Here is a 19,410-nt window from a genome sequence, read left to right as displayed (position 1 = left end):
AAATTAATATTAATATACTATAATTTATTATATACATAAAGATAAAATATAGTTTAATAAAATATGATATTAATAGATGAAAGCTCTATAATATAATTTAATGACCAGTGATATATAATGAAGTTCAAATACAAATGAATAAAATAGAACTATGATGCCATCTATTATTAATGGATAACTATAGTTGATATGACTATTAAATATTAATATGATTTAAAATAAATAAAATGATAGTAATCAAATAAAATATAGAACATTGGAAATAAGTAATAGTGCCAATTTATGGATCGACAACTTTAACAAATAATATCGTGTGAGATCAACAGATCAAATCTGATGGACTAATGACAGAAGATGAGTCAACAGCGAATACGCCCAGGTGTTGAGAAGGAATGATCGCTCATGATGAGATGTAAAACCAATTAATAACCATCAATCATACTTGGGTCAATGATACACAGAACAATTATGAGAATAAGGGGATTAATGATACACAGAACAATTATGAGAATAAGGGGATTAATGATAACATGCAATCTGTAATGTCCCTTCTTTGGGGACATTAGAATTATTAAGAAGGAATGAATTTTCAATATTAAATTTGACTATGTTACTTGGAGATTTATTATTAAAAGTCAAATTAATATCTCATGTGGTCACAAGAGGACGAGGAGGTATAGGACGATTTACCAGGGAGAAGTTGAAGAGTCACCGTTGTGAAGATAAAAGGAGATGAGACTCATACTTTTCGCATGCTTGATTTACTATCCAGATTTTTAGTTCTCTCTTGTGAGAGTCATTCAGAAAGCTTCAGCTTTCAGCCAATGTGAGGACGTAGTCCCTTGTGCAGGCAAGCAGTGGATGCAAACCCATTGCTAGTGGAGATATCAATTCAGGGGTCTCAGTTGTGCTTATAAGTTCTTTTCTTAAGTTTCCAATCTGACTGTAGAACTGTGCTTAAGATTGGATTTATAGTTTGTTGGTTATTGTATTGCTGTTGTATAATACAATAACGTTTTAGGAGTTATCTAGAAGTTGTTGGTTATAGTATTGCTGATATCTAATGCAACAATGTACTTCCAAATTTTGGAATGTTACTAGTTTAGTACTTTGATTTGTACTGCAGAGTGATTGGAATAAGTTCTGGTCTTTATTTGTTGTTCGTGTTTCTTCTTCATGAGTATGTATCTCTGAATATTATATTTAAGAGTTGCAGAAATATCTTTCTGGGTTATCAATTGTTGATTCACCTTTGCTGGTTATTTGATTAGAGGGTTTATATTCTAGGGTTAGCATTAAGGGGAAAACACAAAAAAATCTGGTTCAAACATTGTAGTGCTAGTTCAGGTCATTACAGTGGTATCAAAGCTGCTTTTCCTGCCAGCCCATGAAGTTAAATTCCGATATCATCTGATAGTAGAAGAACAACGTATTCCTCAGAGTCAAAGGTTACCAGTCATTTGGTGTCTGTTAGAAGTTGGTATTGAATCATTTCCATAATTGGAAAACAAAATAGAAATTGCAGATGCATTAGCTACTAAGCTTCTGCAACGTTTCAACTACTCAGTTTCTGTCATGAAAACTAGTGCCACATGCTTTGGAAGATATCTATCCTTTGCAAGCGGAAGTTGGTGAGTTGAAAGGGAAGCTGAAAGAGGTGCTTGCAAACTATGATTCTCTTTGTGGAAGGATCAGCACGGAGGGAACAGATGTGCTAAAAGCCAGTGTTATCCCATTTTCCTCCAGTGAGCTACAACAAAGCAGTAACCTTGGTGCACTGCTGTATGGAAATCGCAATAATTATTGTGCTCAAGGACTTTTGTGCAGAGGTTGATTAGATCAACAAACAAGGAGGTCTGTAAATGTCCTTACATTTCACCAATTTTGGCACAGAGAGTCAACAATCTTGGAAGGTCCAGGAAAAGAAAAGAAAAAACTTGAACTGAATGAAAATCAAGATCCTACAGGTTATCTTTTTGCAACAAGGAAATTATATTATGCTCTGGCCCTTCTTGGTCGAGTCACTCCACAAGTTATTTTAAAATTCCAATACCTACTTAAGGACTCTATTAAATACGATGTGAATTATCAGGCTAGTGCACAATCGTTTCTTGTTTTGAGTCTGCTTGTCACAGCCCTGGCAACAAGTTATTGATAACAATAACTTTCGTTTGAGATGAATGAACATCCACTTTTCGTATCAAGATATAGTTCGACTGCTTATTACTCAAGGGTTGGATCAAATAGATGCACAGACAAGCTTTATTGTATCCACGCTCCTTGGAAAAAGAAGAAGAATGTTATAAGCTTCACATCAGTAACACTGCACAGTACTAGGCATAGTCAGTTATTAACCATTTCAAAAGCTACGGGGTTGAGCCCCTTAATGTATTTTGGTAACAAGGGAGGCTTGCAGAAATACACCGCTTGGTTTTTGGAAAGAAATGTGGGAAGAGGGCAGAAAGTTCTAAAGGTCGCAACTCAGTGCAAATCGGCTTTCCAAACTCCATCCGCGGCCATACAAATGTCAGTCAAGTTGATAGCATCATACCATAATATTACAGTGGTTTAAGCCGCGGCCAGAAATCCCAGTTGGAGGCATAGTCAACGTGAATGAAGGAAGGTCGGGCAAAGTACACCAGTCAGAATTGGAAAGAAGATCTGGAGGTAATTGCCGGCAGTCGGGTTTAGAGGCATTACAACTCCTGCAGTCGACAATTACCTAACCATTCGTCAGCACTTAATTCAGAACGCCAAGCAATGATGCAATAATCCATTAGCACGTAGCAAAAGGCTTTGTGCATTTTCAGTTGCTTAAATCGTGGCAGTATAGGTAATAAAAAAAATTATTATTGATTGTAGACATGCATCGAAGTAACGCATGATATCCTGGCAAAGACATTCCCCACCGGTTTAGTACGTGTCGATTGGGAGCAGTGATGATACAAAAGCCGTTTTTTTTTTGTCTTGTTCTTCCATGTGGGACTCTGCATAGACGTTACAGTCTAAAGTAGACACCTGGCACTCAGGAGTATTGTGGAATTAAATTCTAAGATTGGTACAAGTCTGAAATTGTGATCTTCCATTTCTACAGTTGTATCTTGGAGGACATTACTCTGCAGAAGAAAAAGACATTTTTAATTTGCAATTGTGGAATTGCAATCACTGAATTTGTGTATTAGAAATCGCCGTATGAATGTCGGGCAATAGCCTGGTTATTTTCATTGCAAAAGATTACAGTTTGCCTACAAACGTGTGCACCTAAATAACTAGACATTGGACATGGTGGTATGGAGGCAATTTGATATGCAATTACAGGTAATCGAACTGCCTGTTGCCCCTAGCAACAGGTTCCAAATCATGGCATTTTAGAGGAGTGAAAGTTGGTGTTCAATCAGTCATATAAGCCAGGCGATTGGAGTAGTCTGTCCAGCATTAGAGATACTTGTGCATAGTCATCGTGGCAGGGATTTTAGCGTCTATCTCAAAACATTCAGCATGGAAAAAAATTACTATCATTGGCCTTGAATTGGGCATTCATCTGTTGTATATTGGGCCCCTTGTATTGTTTGGGATTGATGCCAAGATAGCCTTGGTTGCAGCTCGTGACTTCTTATCCACATGAGACTTGGTCATTGGCAGTAACACTCCACCTAGTGTCTATAACAGAGTTGTCGAAAGCTAAAGGAGCGACTGGGTTTGCAGCCAATCATGCAGCCTGTAACAAGTGCTACAGGAATTCAACGTTAGAACCAGACAAAAAGAGGTGAAAGGAACCGAACACTACAGGTCTATCCCATTTTTGCATCGAGCTTCAGTAAAGGTGCAGAACAACATACTGGTGCATTAAATTAAGCTGGCCAATTGTATCTAAGGCTTACAGGTTACAATGGGAATCCGGTGAATATTATCGTGAGTTTATCAACAAGGAAAGATACGCAGGTTATCTACATTGATTTAACAACTAGGGCTATGCGGCATTGGGTAGCACCACATTGCTTATAATTGCCACAAAACTTGTGGCTTCAATTTCAGAACTTGCAAGCAGGGAATGTGTGTACGCTATAGCAGAGAGCCAGTTTTTTTTAAATTCAACTTCAAAATCCTCAAGTTCAATCTTCAAGAGTTTGCAGATATTGAACTCGATGGGAAATGTTATTCTATAAATCAAGGGATATCACAAGGCCTTTCCCTAGTGAATCATCAATTTTGAATCCAGATCAAGAGTTTGTCTGGAACCAGTGGTTACAATCACCATTTAGGGATATAGGACTTCTGAGGATTCAAATCAACAAGAAATTGTTGTTTCCCTTACTACTTGACAGAGTAGAATTCATCCTGGAAGAGACAGTACTACTTGAACAATTCCAGGAATCAATGAAGGATGTCATGTCTAGGGGAATACATAAGCTATTAAAATTTTCAAGACTGTTTATTGCCAATACAAACTAGTTACGGATTTGCTGACAAACTGGTGTTTTCGTCAACACATTCAGTGTTACATACCAGTGGACAGAAGTTATTGATTGCAAATTGGTAAAGGCTTGAAGGCCAACAAAAGGTAAGATAACTGTTGGAGAACTGATTATTACTCAAGGAGACACTTAGTTTTTGAAGCTGCAATTTATAGAAGCTAAGCTTGAAAATATTATTTGTCGCAAATTTCGGCATTCATATTTTTGTTACCCAGCTAAAGAAGTGCTCGATACAGGTGGAAAAGATTTGGATAAAATTAGGAAAGGTACGATGAAGCTGCAAGCACAATTAGCTCATGACTTTGAAGCTAATGTAAGGGCAGAAGTACTCAACATTTATGGAGAGTATAATGAATTTCCTATCTGAATTAAAAATGACTTATCATTCAGCGACTACTTGGAATTTTATCTCGAGCAGCAAAATACGGCTGATATGGCAAAAAGAAAGTATCTGGAGTTGGCCCAGGATCTCATTGCAAACGAACAACCCTCAGGGGTGTATGAAGAAATTCCAATATGCCAGGATTATCATTTGGATGATCTTGAAATAGAAGAGCTGACAACTATTAGAAATGACCAGCCTTCTCGTGATCACATAGAAGATGTTACACGAGGGACAGGTTTCTTCATTGGCAACTTGGAGGTGAGCTTGGTCAAGCAAACTAATGAAACAGATTGCACACAAGGTAGTAGCAGTTTGGGACCTTGGTATCATACACCATATACTCATTATACTATGCACATGAAATTAGAGGAACAACCTAAGACGACTCTGCAATACAATGAACAGTTTCAGTAGGAAGATAAGGAAATACATGCCGTACAAAGTCAACTGAAGGTTAGTGAAGACATGGTTGTGGCATCCTTGGTGCAATTTGATAGCACCCACGAGTTGGTTGAGCAGCTCTACAGGAGGGTCCCAAGGGAAGAGGAAAGTGACTGGCATATGGCCGAGTTACAGAAAGTCAAGACAGCCCTCGAAACTATGAAATCAGATTACTTGTATTTGCTGACCGACAGGGATTATATCCTTAAGATTGCTGAGATATATGTTGAACAGTCAAATAGAGGGAAGGATGAGATTGACGAACTTAACAAAGAGCTGAAGCATGTTCGTGAGGCATTGGATGAGGCTCGATTCTCTCTTCAAGGAGCAGAAAATCAGATCAAGGTCATGAATCAGTCTCGGGAACATGAGAACAGAATGAGACAAGAATTTTTCCTAGAAGTCATCGATGAACTTGAGAGCATTCAGCAAACTTATGACTTGGATAGCTGCCCCAAATGATTAAGTAGTAAAACTTCAGATCACTTTCAGCTGATAGATAACCCCTTGTTTGAAGTGGTTGCTGACTGGACGTCTGATAACCCACTTTTTATGATAGATGAGGGAATCTCTCTTGTTTGCCTTGAGGAAGAAATTGATTTCAGACCCTGGAATACTGATTCAGACCCTAACAGTGATTCAGGGACTCAGTTTGGGAATGATGAATCAACTTCTATTGCTTATCAGTTGATCAACCCCAACATATTTTCCAATTTCAACCCTCTCAGGAGTTGGGTGATTTTCCTTCATCAATTGCTAAGTAATTCTTGGTGGAGTAGCTATGTGAGGAATGTGGTTATATTTCCAGCATCTTTCATATTCATAGCACCTATGTACTTGGGAGTTCTCCAAGTTGATAATGATGGTATTGGTTTTGATGTCCTTGAGATAGTGGTTTTAGCTTATGAGCAGCTTATTTCTTACATCATCCGCTTAGGTCAGGTCTTCACACTCTACTAGATTATACATGGACCTTGGATATATTTCTATCTCATCATAGTAGCAAGGCAACGTAACAGAGTTTGGGACCCAGGTGTTAGTAGATTACATTAATGGTTGGACGAGGATTTTATTATGGTCCGAGTGTTGGTCAGTGTTGAACAGTTTACATGTGCAGTTGTTGAGTTCTTTCAGAGAGTTATATGGGATCCCGGGATCCGGTTGAAAGTCTTATTGCAAAGAGACATTTGGCTTTGCAGTATGGCCGAAATTGTTTTCAGTTTGGATTCCAAGGCTACCTACAAACTTGTATGGGATCCTGGTATTGATTGCTTGGGGGCAAGCAATCTCAAGGAGGGGAGATTTGTAATGTCCCTTCTTTGAGGACATTAGAATTATTAAGAAGGAACAAATTTTCAATATTAAATTTGACTATATTACCTGGAGATTTATTATTAAAAGTCAAATTAATATCTCATGTGGTCACAAGAGGACGAGGAGGTATAGGACGATTTACCAGGGAGAAGTTGAAGAGTCAACGTTGTGAAGATAAAAGGAGATGAGACTCATACTTTTTGCATGCTTGATTTACTATTCAGATTTTCAGTTCTCTCTTGTGAGAGTCATTCAGAAAGCTTCAGCTTTCAGCCCGTGTGAGGACGTAGCCCCTCGTGCAGGCAAACAATGGACACAAACCCATTGCCAGTGGAGATATCAATTCAGGTGTCTCAGTTGTGCTTACAAGTTCTTTTCTTAAGTTTTCAATCTGACTGTAGAACTGTGTTTAAGATTGGATTTATAATTTGCTAGTTATTGTATTGCTGTTGCATAATACAATAACGTTTTATGAGTTATCTAGAAGTTGCTGATTATAGTATTGTTGATATCTAATGCAACAACGTACTTCCAAATTGTGGAAAGTTACTAGTTTAGTGCTTTGATTTGTACTGCATTTTCATATGCTCGCACCTTTATTACCATTTTGAAGAAGATAGAGTGATTGGAGGAAGTTCTGGTCTTTATTTGTTGTTCGTGTTTCTTCTTCATGAGTATGTATCTCTGAATATTATATTTAAGAGTTGCAAAAATATCTTTCCGGGTTATCAATTGTTGATTCACCTTTGCTGGTTATTTTATTAGAGGGTTTATATTCTAGGGTTAGCATTAAGGAGAAAACACAAAAAAATCTGGTTCAAACATTATAGTGCTGGTTGGTTCGGGTCATTACACAATCAATCCAGTACAATCCCCAATTAGCAACATCGAACCACGGCATGAACACTAGTAGATATTTCGAAGTATGATAATAACCAACCAAGGAGTGATTAGCAAAGTAATAATGATCTGAGAGATTATCCTTATCGGTGACCATAAGGACTTGGTAGTTAACAACAAATATATATCAAAGACTACCCTTATCAGTGACCATCACCATCAACAAATATCATATATTATATTAAATAAAAGATGGATGATAAACGATGACAAACAGACAGATTATATTATATCCAGCAATGACAAAAAGATAACATTGCCAAGGATACCTAAGCAAATTGTATCAATGTTATGATCAGCGTTTATGAGAAAAATACGATAATGATTATGGCACCAAATAGTAAGAAGGCCAATAGTGAGATATAAAAATAGCCAATTGTTTTCATATGAAACAAGGTGATTACCATAAATAGTAGCGATTCATAACGAAGTGGTGCGATCAGCACCAGGCAAAGCAGATAATTATAAGACATGTTTTATGGCAACGTGGCTCCTCATTCCACAAACAAAATATAAGAAGATATTCAAGTTAATTCCAACATGATCATCGGGCTTGGAAACTTATAAACCTTTATTGCTTAATGAGATCTGTTGATTCGAACAGTTGCCAATTTGGCTCATTCAGTTCCAAGACAAAACTCTAAATCAGAGATAGTAACATAGATTGCAAGGGAAAGAATCGCATATCATATACAACAGTGACTATATTATTGCAAGTTTACATATCATAATCAGACACGGGATCTATGTTGCTATAAACAATTATTACAGATCAGACATTGCATGTTTGAAGAGTTGATATCAGAGAAAGCAATTCATATTACTATATGCAATTTAATATTATCAATCATTGTGTATTTACATTTCCATATTTGAAATAGCAAGAGATCATTACACTTAGTGCAAGTATTGTAAACCTAAGGAATCGAAGTAATTCTCCCATTATTCTCAGATATCCTAGAAGGGGGACATTACAGGCACCCAGCTCTTGATTTGAAATGTTGATTGAAAACTTACGAGATTCACTTCCCAAAATTGATTGTACTCTCTACCGTTGTAATGTCCCTTGTCTGAACTAGGATTTAGTAGTAAATAATAAAATTAAAATATATAAAGATTACAAGTTAATTAAGTTTAATACAAGTTCAAGAGACATGAAATAAAGAGTTGAGACTCCTTCAAACATGAAATATAAAATGAAGAGTTCATTTGAAAGGGTATATGGAGGGGGGTGAAATGGAGAATTAAGAAAGAATTAATGGAAGAAAGGAATGATGAAGGGTTGAGACTAGTAACTCTTACAAAGGGTAGGTAATTATGAAAGGTTGTTACTCTTTCAACAAGCAGAAATGATGAAAGGTACAAATTCTTTCGGAGGGTAGTAATTATGAAAGGTCGTGACTCTCTCAAAGGGCACAAATGATGAAAGGTTGTAACTCTTTCAAAGGGTGGTAATTATGAAATGTTGCAAACATTGTAAGGGGTAGAAATGATGAAGAGGTCTAGTGTAACTCTCCCTAACATTGGAAGATAAAGGGGAGAAGATACCATTTGACGAGGACAATCTAGGGAGATAAATTTGAGGGATAGTATATTATTTTGTAAGACAACAACGAAAATTGGTGACTAAATTTTATGAAAGGTCATGACCCTTTCACCAATAAAGTACAAAGGAGAATTCATTTTGAGCATCAAAAAGATCATCTATCACTCATCACTCATGAATTTATTAAAATAAATCCTTCATTAATCCATCGATTGTGAAATAAAGCAGCCTAACATAGGCAATGTAGGACATTGAGACAGTTTTCTGACACGGGGAAAAATGGCTTCAATTTTGGGATGGTGGGGGGATGACGACGAGGGGCGAGGGGGTGGGGATGTTGTAATATACTATAAATATAGTACTTGAAATGCTAGTTAGGAAATGACATATAATAGTATAAGAACTATATAATATAATATAATATCAAATGCTTGAACCTAGAAAAATTGCAACATGAATATCATAGAGATGACTACAATGAGTAGCATAATATCAAAACAAGTACAAAATCACACAGATAGCAGTGACCTTAATGATAGCCACTAACCCCCTTTCTATCAGAAGTGTTACAGTCGCAACTTTTACTTGGAGAAACCCCCAGGGCAAGATGTTGGTGCAAAGGTGGTGATGGGGAGAATTCGACACACGGTTTGTCCGACTTGGGTGTGTGGGCATTTTGGTGGAGATGGGGGGGCAGGACCCTATGTTACATTGAAATGAAGCAACAAGTCAATCAGCGAGATCGAGCAAACAATCATCAAATCCACATCAATCATTACTTTGTCTTGGGATCAAGAAAACAAACAATTCAGCAATCAAGCATTCTCTCTATCAAGTCAACATTCGTTCAATCATCATTCACCGATGTATCAAACCAAAATTCATTACATCATTACTCACCAATACCTCAAGTCATACAGTCAATGGAATTCATTCAACCAAGCAATCATTCAAACAATCATCAACCATTCAACAGCAATTGAATAATCAATTTCTAATTTGAATTGAGCTCTGAAAAAGTACATCAATCTAAAATATTGATGAAACTCGTTAGTATGCAATATTATTATATTTACTATTTATTTATGAATATGTTAGGAAGATGCAGCAATATTGATCTTCCCTCATCAAATAATCCACCCTAAGTTGGTTTTTTTGAGGTCCAATGGGTCGTATTGTCTTTGATAAATGTTTTGCGCTCTTAGACTTGAGGAAGATAGACTTCAATCATCCTAACAATAATTATAAGATTACTAATTATTCATTTGATTATCATAGAGCAATCATATTAGGAATTGGCAAGGAAATATGGTAGGGAAATGTGCAAGTGTGGGTTCCCTCAATTTAAAAAACTAAAAAAGCATGACTGTATTAATGATATACAAATTATATTTAGAGTTTACAAAAGCTTTAACAAAAAAGCAGAGCTATCTAAATAAAGACGACTATTAATAAAATAGAATAATAAAATTTAAAAATGAGTCTAAATGACCATTAACTAAAGAATTTAAAAGATGGCTAAAATTAACAGGAGATTCTAAAAGACAAAAATAGCAAAGGAATCTAAGGTATTAAAATATTCTAATACCATCCCTTAATGGTCATTCTACTAACTACACAAAGTTGCCCCCTAAACTTAACTAACTTTTTCGAATGGAGAGACTTGGTGAGTATATCAAGCTTAACAATCTGGTCATTGGTAAGGACATACTACAACATCACTAATCCATCTTCAACAAACTTGAGGATGAAATGCCAATCAAGCTCAATGTGCTTTATCCGCTCATCGAAGACTAGATTTTCGGCTAACTTCAAAACTCCCTAATTATCACAGGACAAGGGAGTAGAACCTACTTAAGGCATGTGCATGCTTACAAGCATCCTTGAAAGCCAAACTACCTCACAAGCTACCTTATCAATACCTCGATATTCAACTTCGGTCCAAAAACCTTCAAATGTCTAATTTTAGGAATCTATCCAGACAAAGCTTCCTTTAGGGTAATCTTCCTAACAACCTATGTGGGTAACCGATTTAGAATATAAACTATAGTATAGATCACCTCAACCCAAAACTTCTTCGGAACATTTCTATGCCCCAACATAGATCAAGACATCTTAGTAACTGAAAGATTCTTGCGCTCAAAAATACAGCTCTATTGTGGGTGTAGGGTGTGGCAAGTTGATGCTTAAACCCATATAATGCACAAAAGTTGGAGAAATCAAACGAATAAATTTCTCTAGGATTGTCGGAGCAAATAGACTATCCAACAACCTAACTCTTTTTCAACTAAAACCTCTAACTTCTAAAATACACTAAACACCTATGATTTATTCTAAATAAAATACACCCACACTTTCTTGCTGAAATCATCAACAAATAGTAGAAAAGCTTGCATCGAGTGATTAATGGAGTATTCATGCATTCGCAAACATCTCCATAAACTAATTGCAAGACCGTGGATGCCTTCCAAGTGTCACTATCTAAAATCATAAATTGATACCACTTCCCAGCCTGACAACCCTGCAAACTCCACAATGCTATGTTTGAATCTCACGTAATCCAATCACTAGACTCTATCGAGCCAGGTGTGAGAGATGTGAATATTCAAGTGCCCATATTACTAATGACAAATATTACTAATGAAAGTACTCCTGGTTACCATGGCTTGTGTAAAGAGCTTAAGTTGGCTCTCACAAACTAAGTTGGAAGATGAGATATTGTTTTTTTTTTTTTTTTTTTTGCCTTTTTACTTTTTTTGTGTTTTTGATATTTTTTTTTTTTTTTTTGTCTTTTTCAGAATGCTCAAACAATGCTGAGATTATATGCAAGAAGATAAGTATGGAAAACCACAAATGCCTTAAAAATTAAATGTTGCTATTAATTCTTTTACTACCAAAGAAGAACTGATTACAACTATTAAGTAAACCTGTTTGTAATTGTAGAAGTCCACTTTGCACATATACTACACTACCATGCCAAACATCAATCGCAGCTTGATCAGTAGGGAAAACACTGCGCAATAATTGACATAAAAACACCCCTAAATGAGCTGTAAACAGTCGCACCCCAGGCAGAATGAACTCAAGCCAAATTGTAAGTGGTGACAATGCAAGCAACGCCAAAATGTGGCGTCAATTTCAGGCCCATGTGGAAGATCACAAGCGGCAATACACGGCGCCGCTTCCCAATGAAACAACACCCCCCCCCCCTATGACAGAAAGGTTGTGATGGCAAAGCCAAGAAAACCCAGGGAATGTCGCTACTAATATCAGAATGTCTAGACGCCAATTTCAGTAGCACAGCAGCTGGATTGCAAAATGTAAAATTACCCAAATAGCAAAGATACAAACACCGAACAATAGATGTAAATAGATGCTCCAAATTAGAATTTCCCACACCAAATTATTCAACAAACAATTGCTTCTCAGCCACAATAGCAACAGTAAGAGAAGGCACCAACTTTGGATTCCAAAAACTAAATTCAAATCCGCTCTACCTCAGCAATGGATTGAATGCACAATTCAGTCTTCAAACCCACAGAAAATATCAAAAGCAATAAACAACAATTGGATGATCATTTCTCACAAATGGAGTCATATTTATAACTTAATTGTGCAATTCAGCTTCTTGATCACACTTCTCACTTTAGTTCATCTTCACAACTTCAAATTATAACATGAAATAGCATAAAGTACCTTATAACATGAAAGACTCGTTAATAACTTGATAAATATGAACTCCATTAATAATATGCAGATTTAAGGGTTTGGTCGGTAGTCTTAGCAACCGGTGGGACAATCCAGTACTAAAGGCTTTGATATTGGCGGGCTTCCAGACGATGATTTTGCTTGATATGGTGTCCCTCTCTTTCAGTGGGCTCCAACTCGGTTCCATTTGAAGACAACATTATGTGCCTCCAATAGGCGGACAAGCAGATCCCAGGTACACCTTTTCCCTTTTTCTAGCATCTAATTTTGCACCTGTTCAGGCTTCCTTTGTTACTTCTCCTGGCATTGGTAAATTTACAACAGTAAAACACCATTAAAAACATATAAACAAGGCACCAGTGGGAATGATATGGTCCTCATGGACAGAACAAACGGGGAAATCATAGATACATCTGCAGAGAGGATACTTGTAAAAGTATCATTGACTGATCAACCTAAGATAAGAGAGGAACAGTCAGAACTTGATGGGTCCACCTTACATAACACAGGATCTGATAGTAACAGGGTGGCAGAGAATCAGATAGTCAAGGAACCCGTAACAACAGAACAGAAAACTAGTCTGGAAGAAGCTACGAAACACAATGACATCTCTGGCAATAGTGGCTTGGTCCTGACATATGGGGATAGTTTAATGCACAGCAGCATCATCAAGTGGAATCAAGGGAGCTTCCTCATTATTCCAGAACCCTCAACCGGACACACGAGTTCATTCAATCTTGGAGGGACAAATGGTAATTTACCCACAAACACTCTGAGCTTATCACAAGCTAGCGGACCACTCATAGGAGGAAACTACATCTATGTGAATGCCAAACAATATAAAAGAATAATTAGGCGGAGAAAGATATGAAAGTTTAAAAATGCAAAAAGAGGGAAGTTAGCAGCTTTACTTTCGAAACCGATTCCACAAACCCAGACAGTAAAAGGGAGGGAGAACAAAGTCTGAGGCCGACTGAAATCTCTAAAACAATTAAGCAGTTTGATAATATCAGAGATATTAACGGTAAAGGGAAGCCAGATAATTCTCAGGTGATAGACACAGTGGAGGATGGGCTACCGAATAATTACAGCCCCACAAGGACACCTATGACGTGGTATCCAGACATTTTTGTGAATGATTTAGTAGCTATGAAGGAAAGGGTGTGGGCACTTGAAGAGAGGAGCCAAATAGAAAGTATCACAATGAAAAGAGTTACTGAAGATAACTGGAAGCTGGCAGCGGAGGTCAAGTCACTTAGAGAACAAATTCAAAAATTGCAATTTAATATGGAAAAAAGAGAGTATGAATTAATATTGTTAAAGAAAGAAGTAGGGGAAAAGAGGACAGCAGCAAGTACTACGGGAGAAGGAGAGGCTACAGAAGCAGACAAAAACCCGCAAATGAAAAATATACAAAGATGCCATGGCCAATATGGAAATAAAAGAGAATCAACTCAGAGAACAGATCGAAGAAGTTAGATCATGGGCTAACATAGTAAAGGGGCCAGCAAACACTCATATTGACAACATAGAAAAACAAGTTCGGAAACAGATTAGAGAGGAAAAAGAAAGAAATGAGAAAGCAACAATATCATTGTGAAAGGGCTACGAGACTATGGAGAACAGGAGAAAACAACGGATTTAGTTAAAGACTTCTTTAAAGACCAATTAGACTGGCATGGAACAACCATACAAGCTCAAAGAATCGGAAAATGGATTAGAGGAGGCAAAGATAGACATGTTAGAGTGACAATGAGGAATATAGGAGATAAAAATAACATTCTCAGCAAGAGGAAGTTTCTTAGAGGCACACACATATATCTTGATGATGACCTCACCGTAACTCAGCAAGAAGAAAGGAGGAAGGAATGGGAAAAAGTGAAAACAGCAAGAGGAAAAGGCAAGTGGGCGTGGCTACAAGATGGCAAAGCCCAAATCAGCGACAAAATCACACGCAATAAATAGGAACTCGGGCCCACCCAGGAACATTTAACTATAGTTAGCTGGAACTGTAGAGGTTATCCTTGGAGAAGAGGACCTGGGTTAGGGCCGATAGCTAAAGATAATGACATCATTATGCTTACCGAGACTCATGAACATGATGGATGTAGGGTTCTAGATTTTGAAGGGTATAAGAAGGTATCGCTGTGGAATGAAAAGATAGATAATGGTAAGGGGCATGGAGGCATTACCGTTCTAATAAAAGAAACTTGGAGCAGATTTGTAAACTTAGAGAAAGAAGATGTAAACAAGCAGTATATTTGGATAAAAATAATAGAAAATCAGATTTCTACAAGGGTGGCTATATGTTACTTCGCTCCAAAAGGCTCAAAAATATATTAAAAACATAGATTGGATCGAGAAGACCCGTTTGTTGCACTAAAAAAAGACATAGCAGCCTTTAGCTCTTTAGGGGAAACAATGTTAATAGGGGATTTCAATGCTAGAACAGCAAACAACCAAACTCTCAATCTTAAGGAGAGTTACAATGAAAGCAGAGATCCAGTTTGGCTCGAAGAAGAAGGGACACAAAAATGGGAAAGATCTTCACAGGATAGCATGGGAAAGATTAATCATTTTGGTGTTGAATTACTAGGCTTATGCTGCCTATACAACATGGTTATATGCAATGGTATGGAAAAGTGGCCTAAATCAGGAGGCATCACATGCAAAAGACACAATGGACAAAGTGTTGTTGCTTATGTTATATGCTCGCAAGACTATGTCGCAAAGATAATTAACTTTGAGATAGAAGATTGCCCCATAGAGTTAAAATCTGATCATAACCCCATCTTGATAAAAGTGACCACTCACTTTAAAGATCAACATATTGTCCCAAAACTTTTACAGAAGAGGAAGATGATTCCGACTGGCAAAGTTTTAATGACACAAGAAAACCATGATACTTTTCAAGACTCTCTTTTGCGGCTGTCTAAGGTTCCGAGAAACCATCTAGAGTCTGAAAAACAGCATTTCATGGACAAGGATAATCTTGTTCTTACTATCATTAAAGCATTGGAGGAGTGTAAAAGATCTAGGGCCACAAAAGAAGCCAAGAACACTTTTTCGGCCAATCCTTGGTTTGATGAGGAGTGCAAAATGGCAAAAAGGAATTGGAAAAAGAACATGAACAAAGAAAGTAGAAAAGAGTATGATCAACTGATTAAAAAGAAGAAAGAAGAGTATGTGAACAAGAGAAGAATAGAGTTGATTAATCTTGGTAAAAACAACCCCAGAAAATTTTGGAAAGAGCTTCAGCAGAGAAAAACTCAAATAGAGAATAACATAACAGGAACCAAATGGCTGGAATATGCCAAGACTCTCTACGAATGTGATCTAAGAGAGCGTAGTACCATGGAAACAGAGACTACAGGAGAGTTATTCAGCGAAAATGATATCAAGGCATTAGGAGGTTAGCTGCTGGTAAAGCGCAAGATATAGATGGGCTACAAGCGGAATACTTAAAATGGGGTGCTGAAATCCTCACACCACAGATCACTAAGATTTTCAACAGTGTCAATAGAGAAGGTTTCCCTGTAAAATGGACTACAAGTGTGGTGATCCCACTCCACAAAAGTGGAGATATAAACAATCCTTCTAATTACCGAACCATCATGATCAATCCACTATTTGGCAAGTTATTTGGTAGTTTGGTAGAACAAAAAATCAGCAACTGGGCTGAAACAAAAGGCAAAAGTGCAAAAGGGCAAGCAGGCTTTAGACCGAAACACTCTACTATAGATCACGGCATCACTCTCAGGCATTTGATAGAGAAAGTTTGGGACACTTCGGGGAACGAGGCTTTTTGTTGTTTCGTGGACTTTAAAAAAGCTTTCGACACAGTGCCACGTAATAAACTATGGGATAGAATGGTAGAGCTGGAAGTCCGTAAAGAACTTAGGTCAACGGTTTACAAATTATATGAGCAGGCAAAGCTAAAATCAGAACGACAGAAGGGATATCAGAAGATTTTGACAGCAACATCGGGGTTAAGCAAGGGTGTCCGCTTTCTCCAACATTATTCGGGCTCTATATTGACAAGTTAGAAGAGTGGATAAACAAGACCAATGGTGAGGGGGTGCAGCTGGCCCACTTCGTGATAAGATTGCTCTTATATGCAGATGATCTCATAATTCTTGCTAGAACAACTAAAGGTTTGAAAGAGCACTTGAAAGCACTAGAAATTTTTTGTCATGATGTAGGAATGCAAGTTAACACTAGCAAAACCAAAATTATGATCTTCTCACTAAAGAAGAATAGGGGCATACAAGACCAGTTTTTGTTTGAAAATAGCCCCCTTGAGATTGTGGAAGAGTACAAATACTTGGGCATCGATTTTCATAACAAACTCAACTAGGATACTTGCAGATCGAAAAGGATCCAAGGGGGCTGGAAGGCGTTATACTCTTTACAAAACAAGTGCAAGAACGCAGAATTATGGGATTGGACGACCATGAAAACTCTGTTTGGTTTGCTGGTCACTCCGGTTATTCTATACGGATGTGAAGTGTGGGGCGGTAGTATGTCCAAACAGAAATGGCGGCAAGTAGAAAGAATTCAAAAACACTTCATCACATGCAATCTTAAAGTCAAGACCACAGTTCCGTATGAAATCCTTTTGGCGGAGGTGGGTTCCTTTCCATTAGAAGCCGTCGCATTGATCCGAATGCTAAGCTATTTAAAGAAAACCCAAGGTCTGGAAACACATCGTTGGCCCAAGTTGGTAATAAAGGAAAAACTTGTGAGGCGGAAAAGCACATGGATGAAACAAAATGACAAATGGATGCAAAAATGGGATATCAACATCCAAACTTGCCCGGATAACATTAAAGAAATAAAAAAGTTTGTCAATGAAAAATTTCGCAATATTCTGTGGACAAGACACATAGGGCGGAAAAAATCTTATTACATTAAAGAATTCAATCCCACTTCTAGTCATGATGAAAAGGCCTATATAAAGGCACCTATTAACTGGAAAGCAAAAATGTTGATGGCACAAATTAGAACTAGTTCACATCAGCTGCGATGTGAAACTGGTAGATGGCAAGTTCCAAAGGAAGAGTGGGCAGACAAAACATGTTTATTCTGCAATATGGGAACAGTTGAGACAGAGCAACACTTTGTCATGGAATGCCTGGCTTACAACGACATCAGATCTGATTATACAAAAATTCTGCAGAACAAGGACTTCAACTATTTATTCGAGGAAGATCAAGTGAAAAGAACAGCAGATTTGATTATCAAAATTCAGAGAAGAAGAGACAAGTTAACCAAAACTTTGCAACTGACTAGTTTGGCTCCTGACTCGGGAGGGTGATTGCATGGATCCAATAGACTACTTTAGTCTCGTGGACGTCATTAAAATCTATCATATCATATCATCAACCAAATGTAGATGGCAACCAACCAACTGTGCAATAGCAATCACCTAAAATTAGACTTACTAAAAATTGCAAGTCTGCCTAAGAGACCCTCAAAACTCACTGTCAGCTCACGAGACCCTTAAAACTTACTGAGCTGACAGTGAGTTTTGAGGTAACTCTAATTTTGGGTGATTGCTATTTTCGTGGTGTATTTGGGAATGTGCAATTTGGACAACGTTGTCGTACTCAAAACAGATAATACTGTAAAATAGTACTTGAAAGTAAATGCAAGCAAATTCAATGACATATAAGGAACCTGTTTCTTTAGATGATATGTATTCTCAAATTGCCCAGCCACTTCCAGAATTAAGAACACTGCCTGTAGGCTTCACCCGCTCACTGCAGTGCTTCCAAATTGTTGGTAAACCCCTCACAAACCTCTAAGAACAAATCGCAGGTAAGTTGTCTTGAATGTTGGCCCCACAATCTTGATCGCAGGCCCTATTCCATAGGACGCAAGGCCTTGTTTACAGCTCGCAGCCCTTCCTTGGGGTGAAGACGCTGCCTTTAAGGATCCCGGCAGACAAATACAGACCCAAATGCCGCCACAGAAATGACAAACGGCAATCCCCGCTCACATGCAAGCCGTCCAAACCCAGGCGCACGTATAAGAATGTAATAACCCTTAATAGGGTCAAATATTTTTTTACGAATAACCTCGAATTCCCTATTCGAAGTTTGGAGTGGGTTTCATATATATATAGTATGAGTAACTTGTAAATAAATAATTTTCCACTTAGAACAATATGAAGTTTATTTCCCATTCAATATATATTCACTCAAAAGATATATATATTCCTTTAATTATATATATATATATATATATATACACAAAAATAGAATTTAAAATCATTTTTAATAAAGTGATCAACTTAAATTAGTATACTAATTGTTACTTCTTATTAATCCTCTTTACTTCATTCCACTAACTATACCCTTTACCACCTACACTCACTCTTAATAAATGATTTCAGAACTTATATTTTAATGTTGTCCTTTACTTCCCAAGGCTTCTTTCCTTTATTCTAAGGTTGCTGAAATTGTTGGCATATTCACCATGCTCTCTTTTTGTATGTTATAGCCCTTTTTGCTCTTAAATCTTTATTATCCCCTTACTTATTTTATCTCTTAATAGGTAGTCCCCTTATTATTAATTTATTTGGTACTTATTGCCTTATAATTAATCCACATCAATTATGTCCCTCCTTCCCTTTTTAG

The 19,410-nt window shown here is 37.3% G+C and overlaps 1 protein-coding gene across 3 annotated transcripts in view; it reads right to left on the bottom strand.

Moving 5' to 3' along the window:
* The window catches only part of LOC149560132 (Mitochondrial import inner membrane translocase subunit Tim17/Tim22/Tim23 family protein), a 125,499-nt gene extending 106,636 nt beyond the window's left edge, over nucleotides 1-18,863 (bottom strand). For 2 of the 3 annotated variants that reach the window (XM_089824519.1, XM_089824517.1), the window contains exon 1: nucleotides 18,449-18,863. The gene's annotated coding sequence lies outside the window, so the exon portion shown is untranslated. The remainder of the gene's footprint in view (nucleotides 1-18,448) is intronic. The other variant, XM_089824518.1, reaches the window with a different exon arrangement.
* Between the last annotated feature and the right edge of the window lie 547 nt (nucleotides 18,864-19,410).

This window comes from Cupressus sempervirens, chromosome 4 (genome assembly GCF_028749045.1).
Source record: "Cupressus sempervirens isolate cs-2001-9-10 chromosome 4, ASM2874904v1, whole genome shotgun sequence".
Lineage (NCBI taxonomy): Eukaryota > Viridiplantae > Streptophyta > Pinopsida > Cupressales > Cupressaceae > Cupressus > Cupressus sempervirens.
The sequence above is the reverse complement of the archived record's forward strand: the minus strand, read 5'-3'. Positions and strand labels throughout refer to the sequence as shown.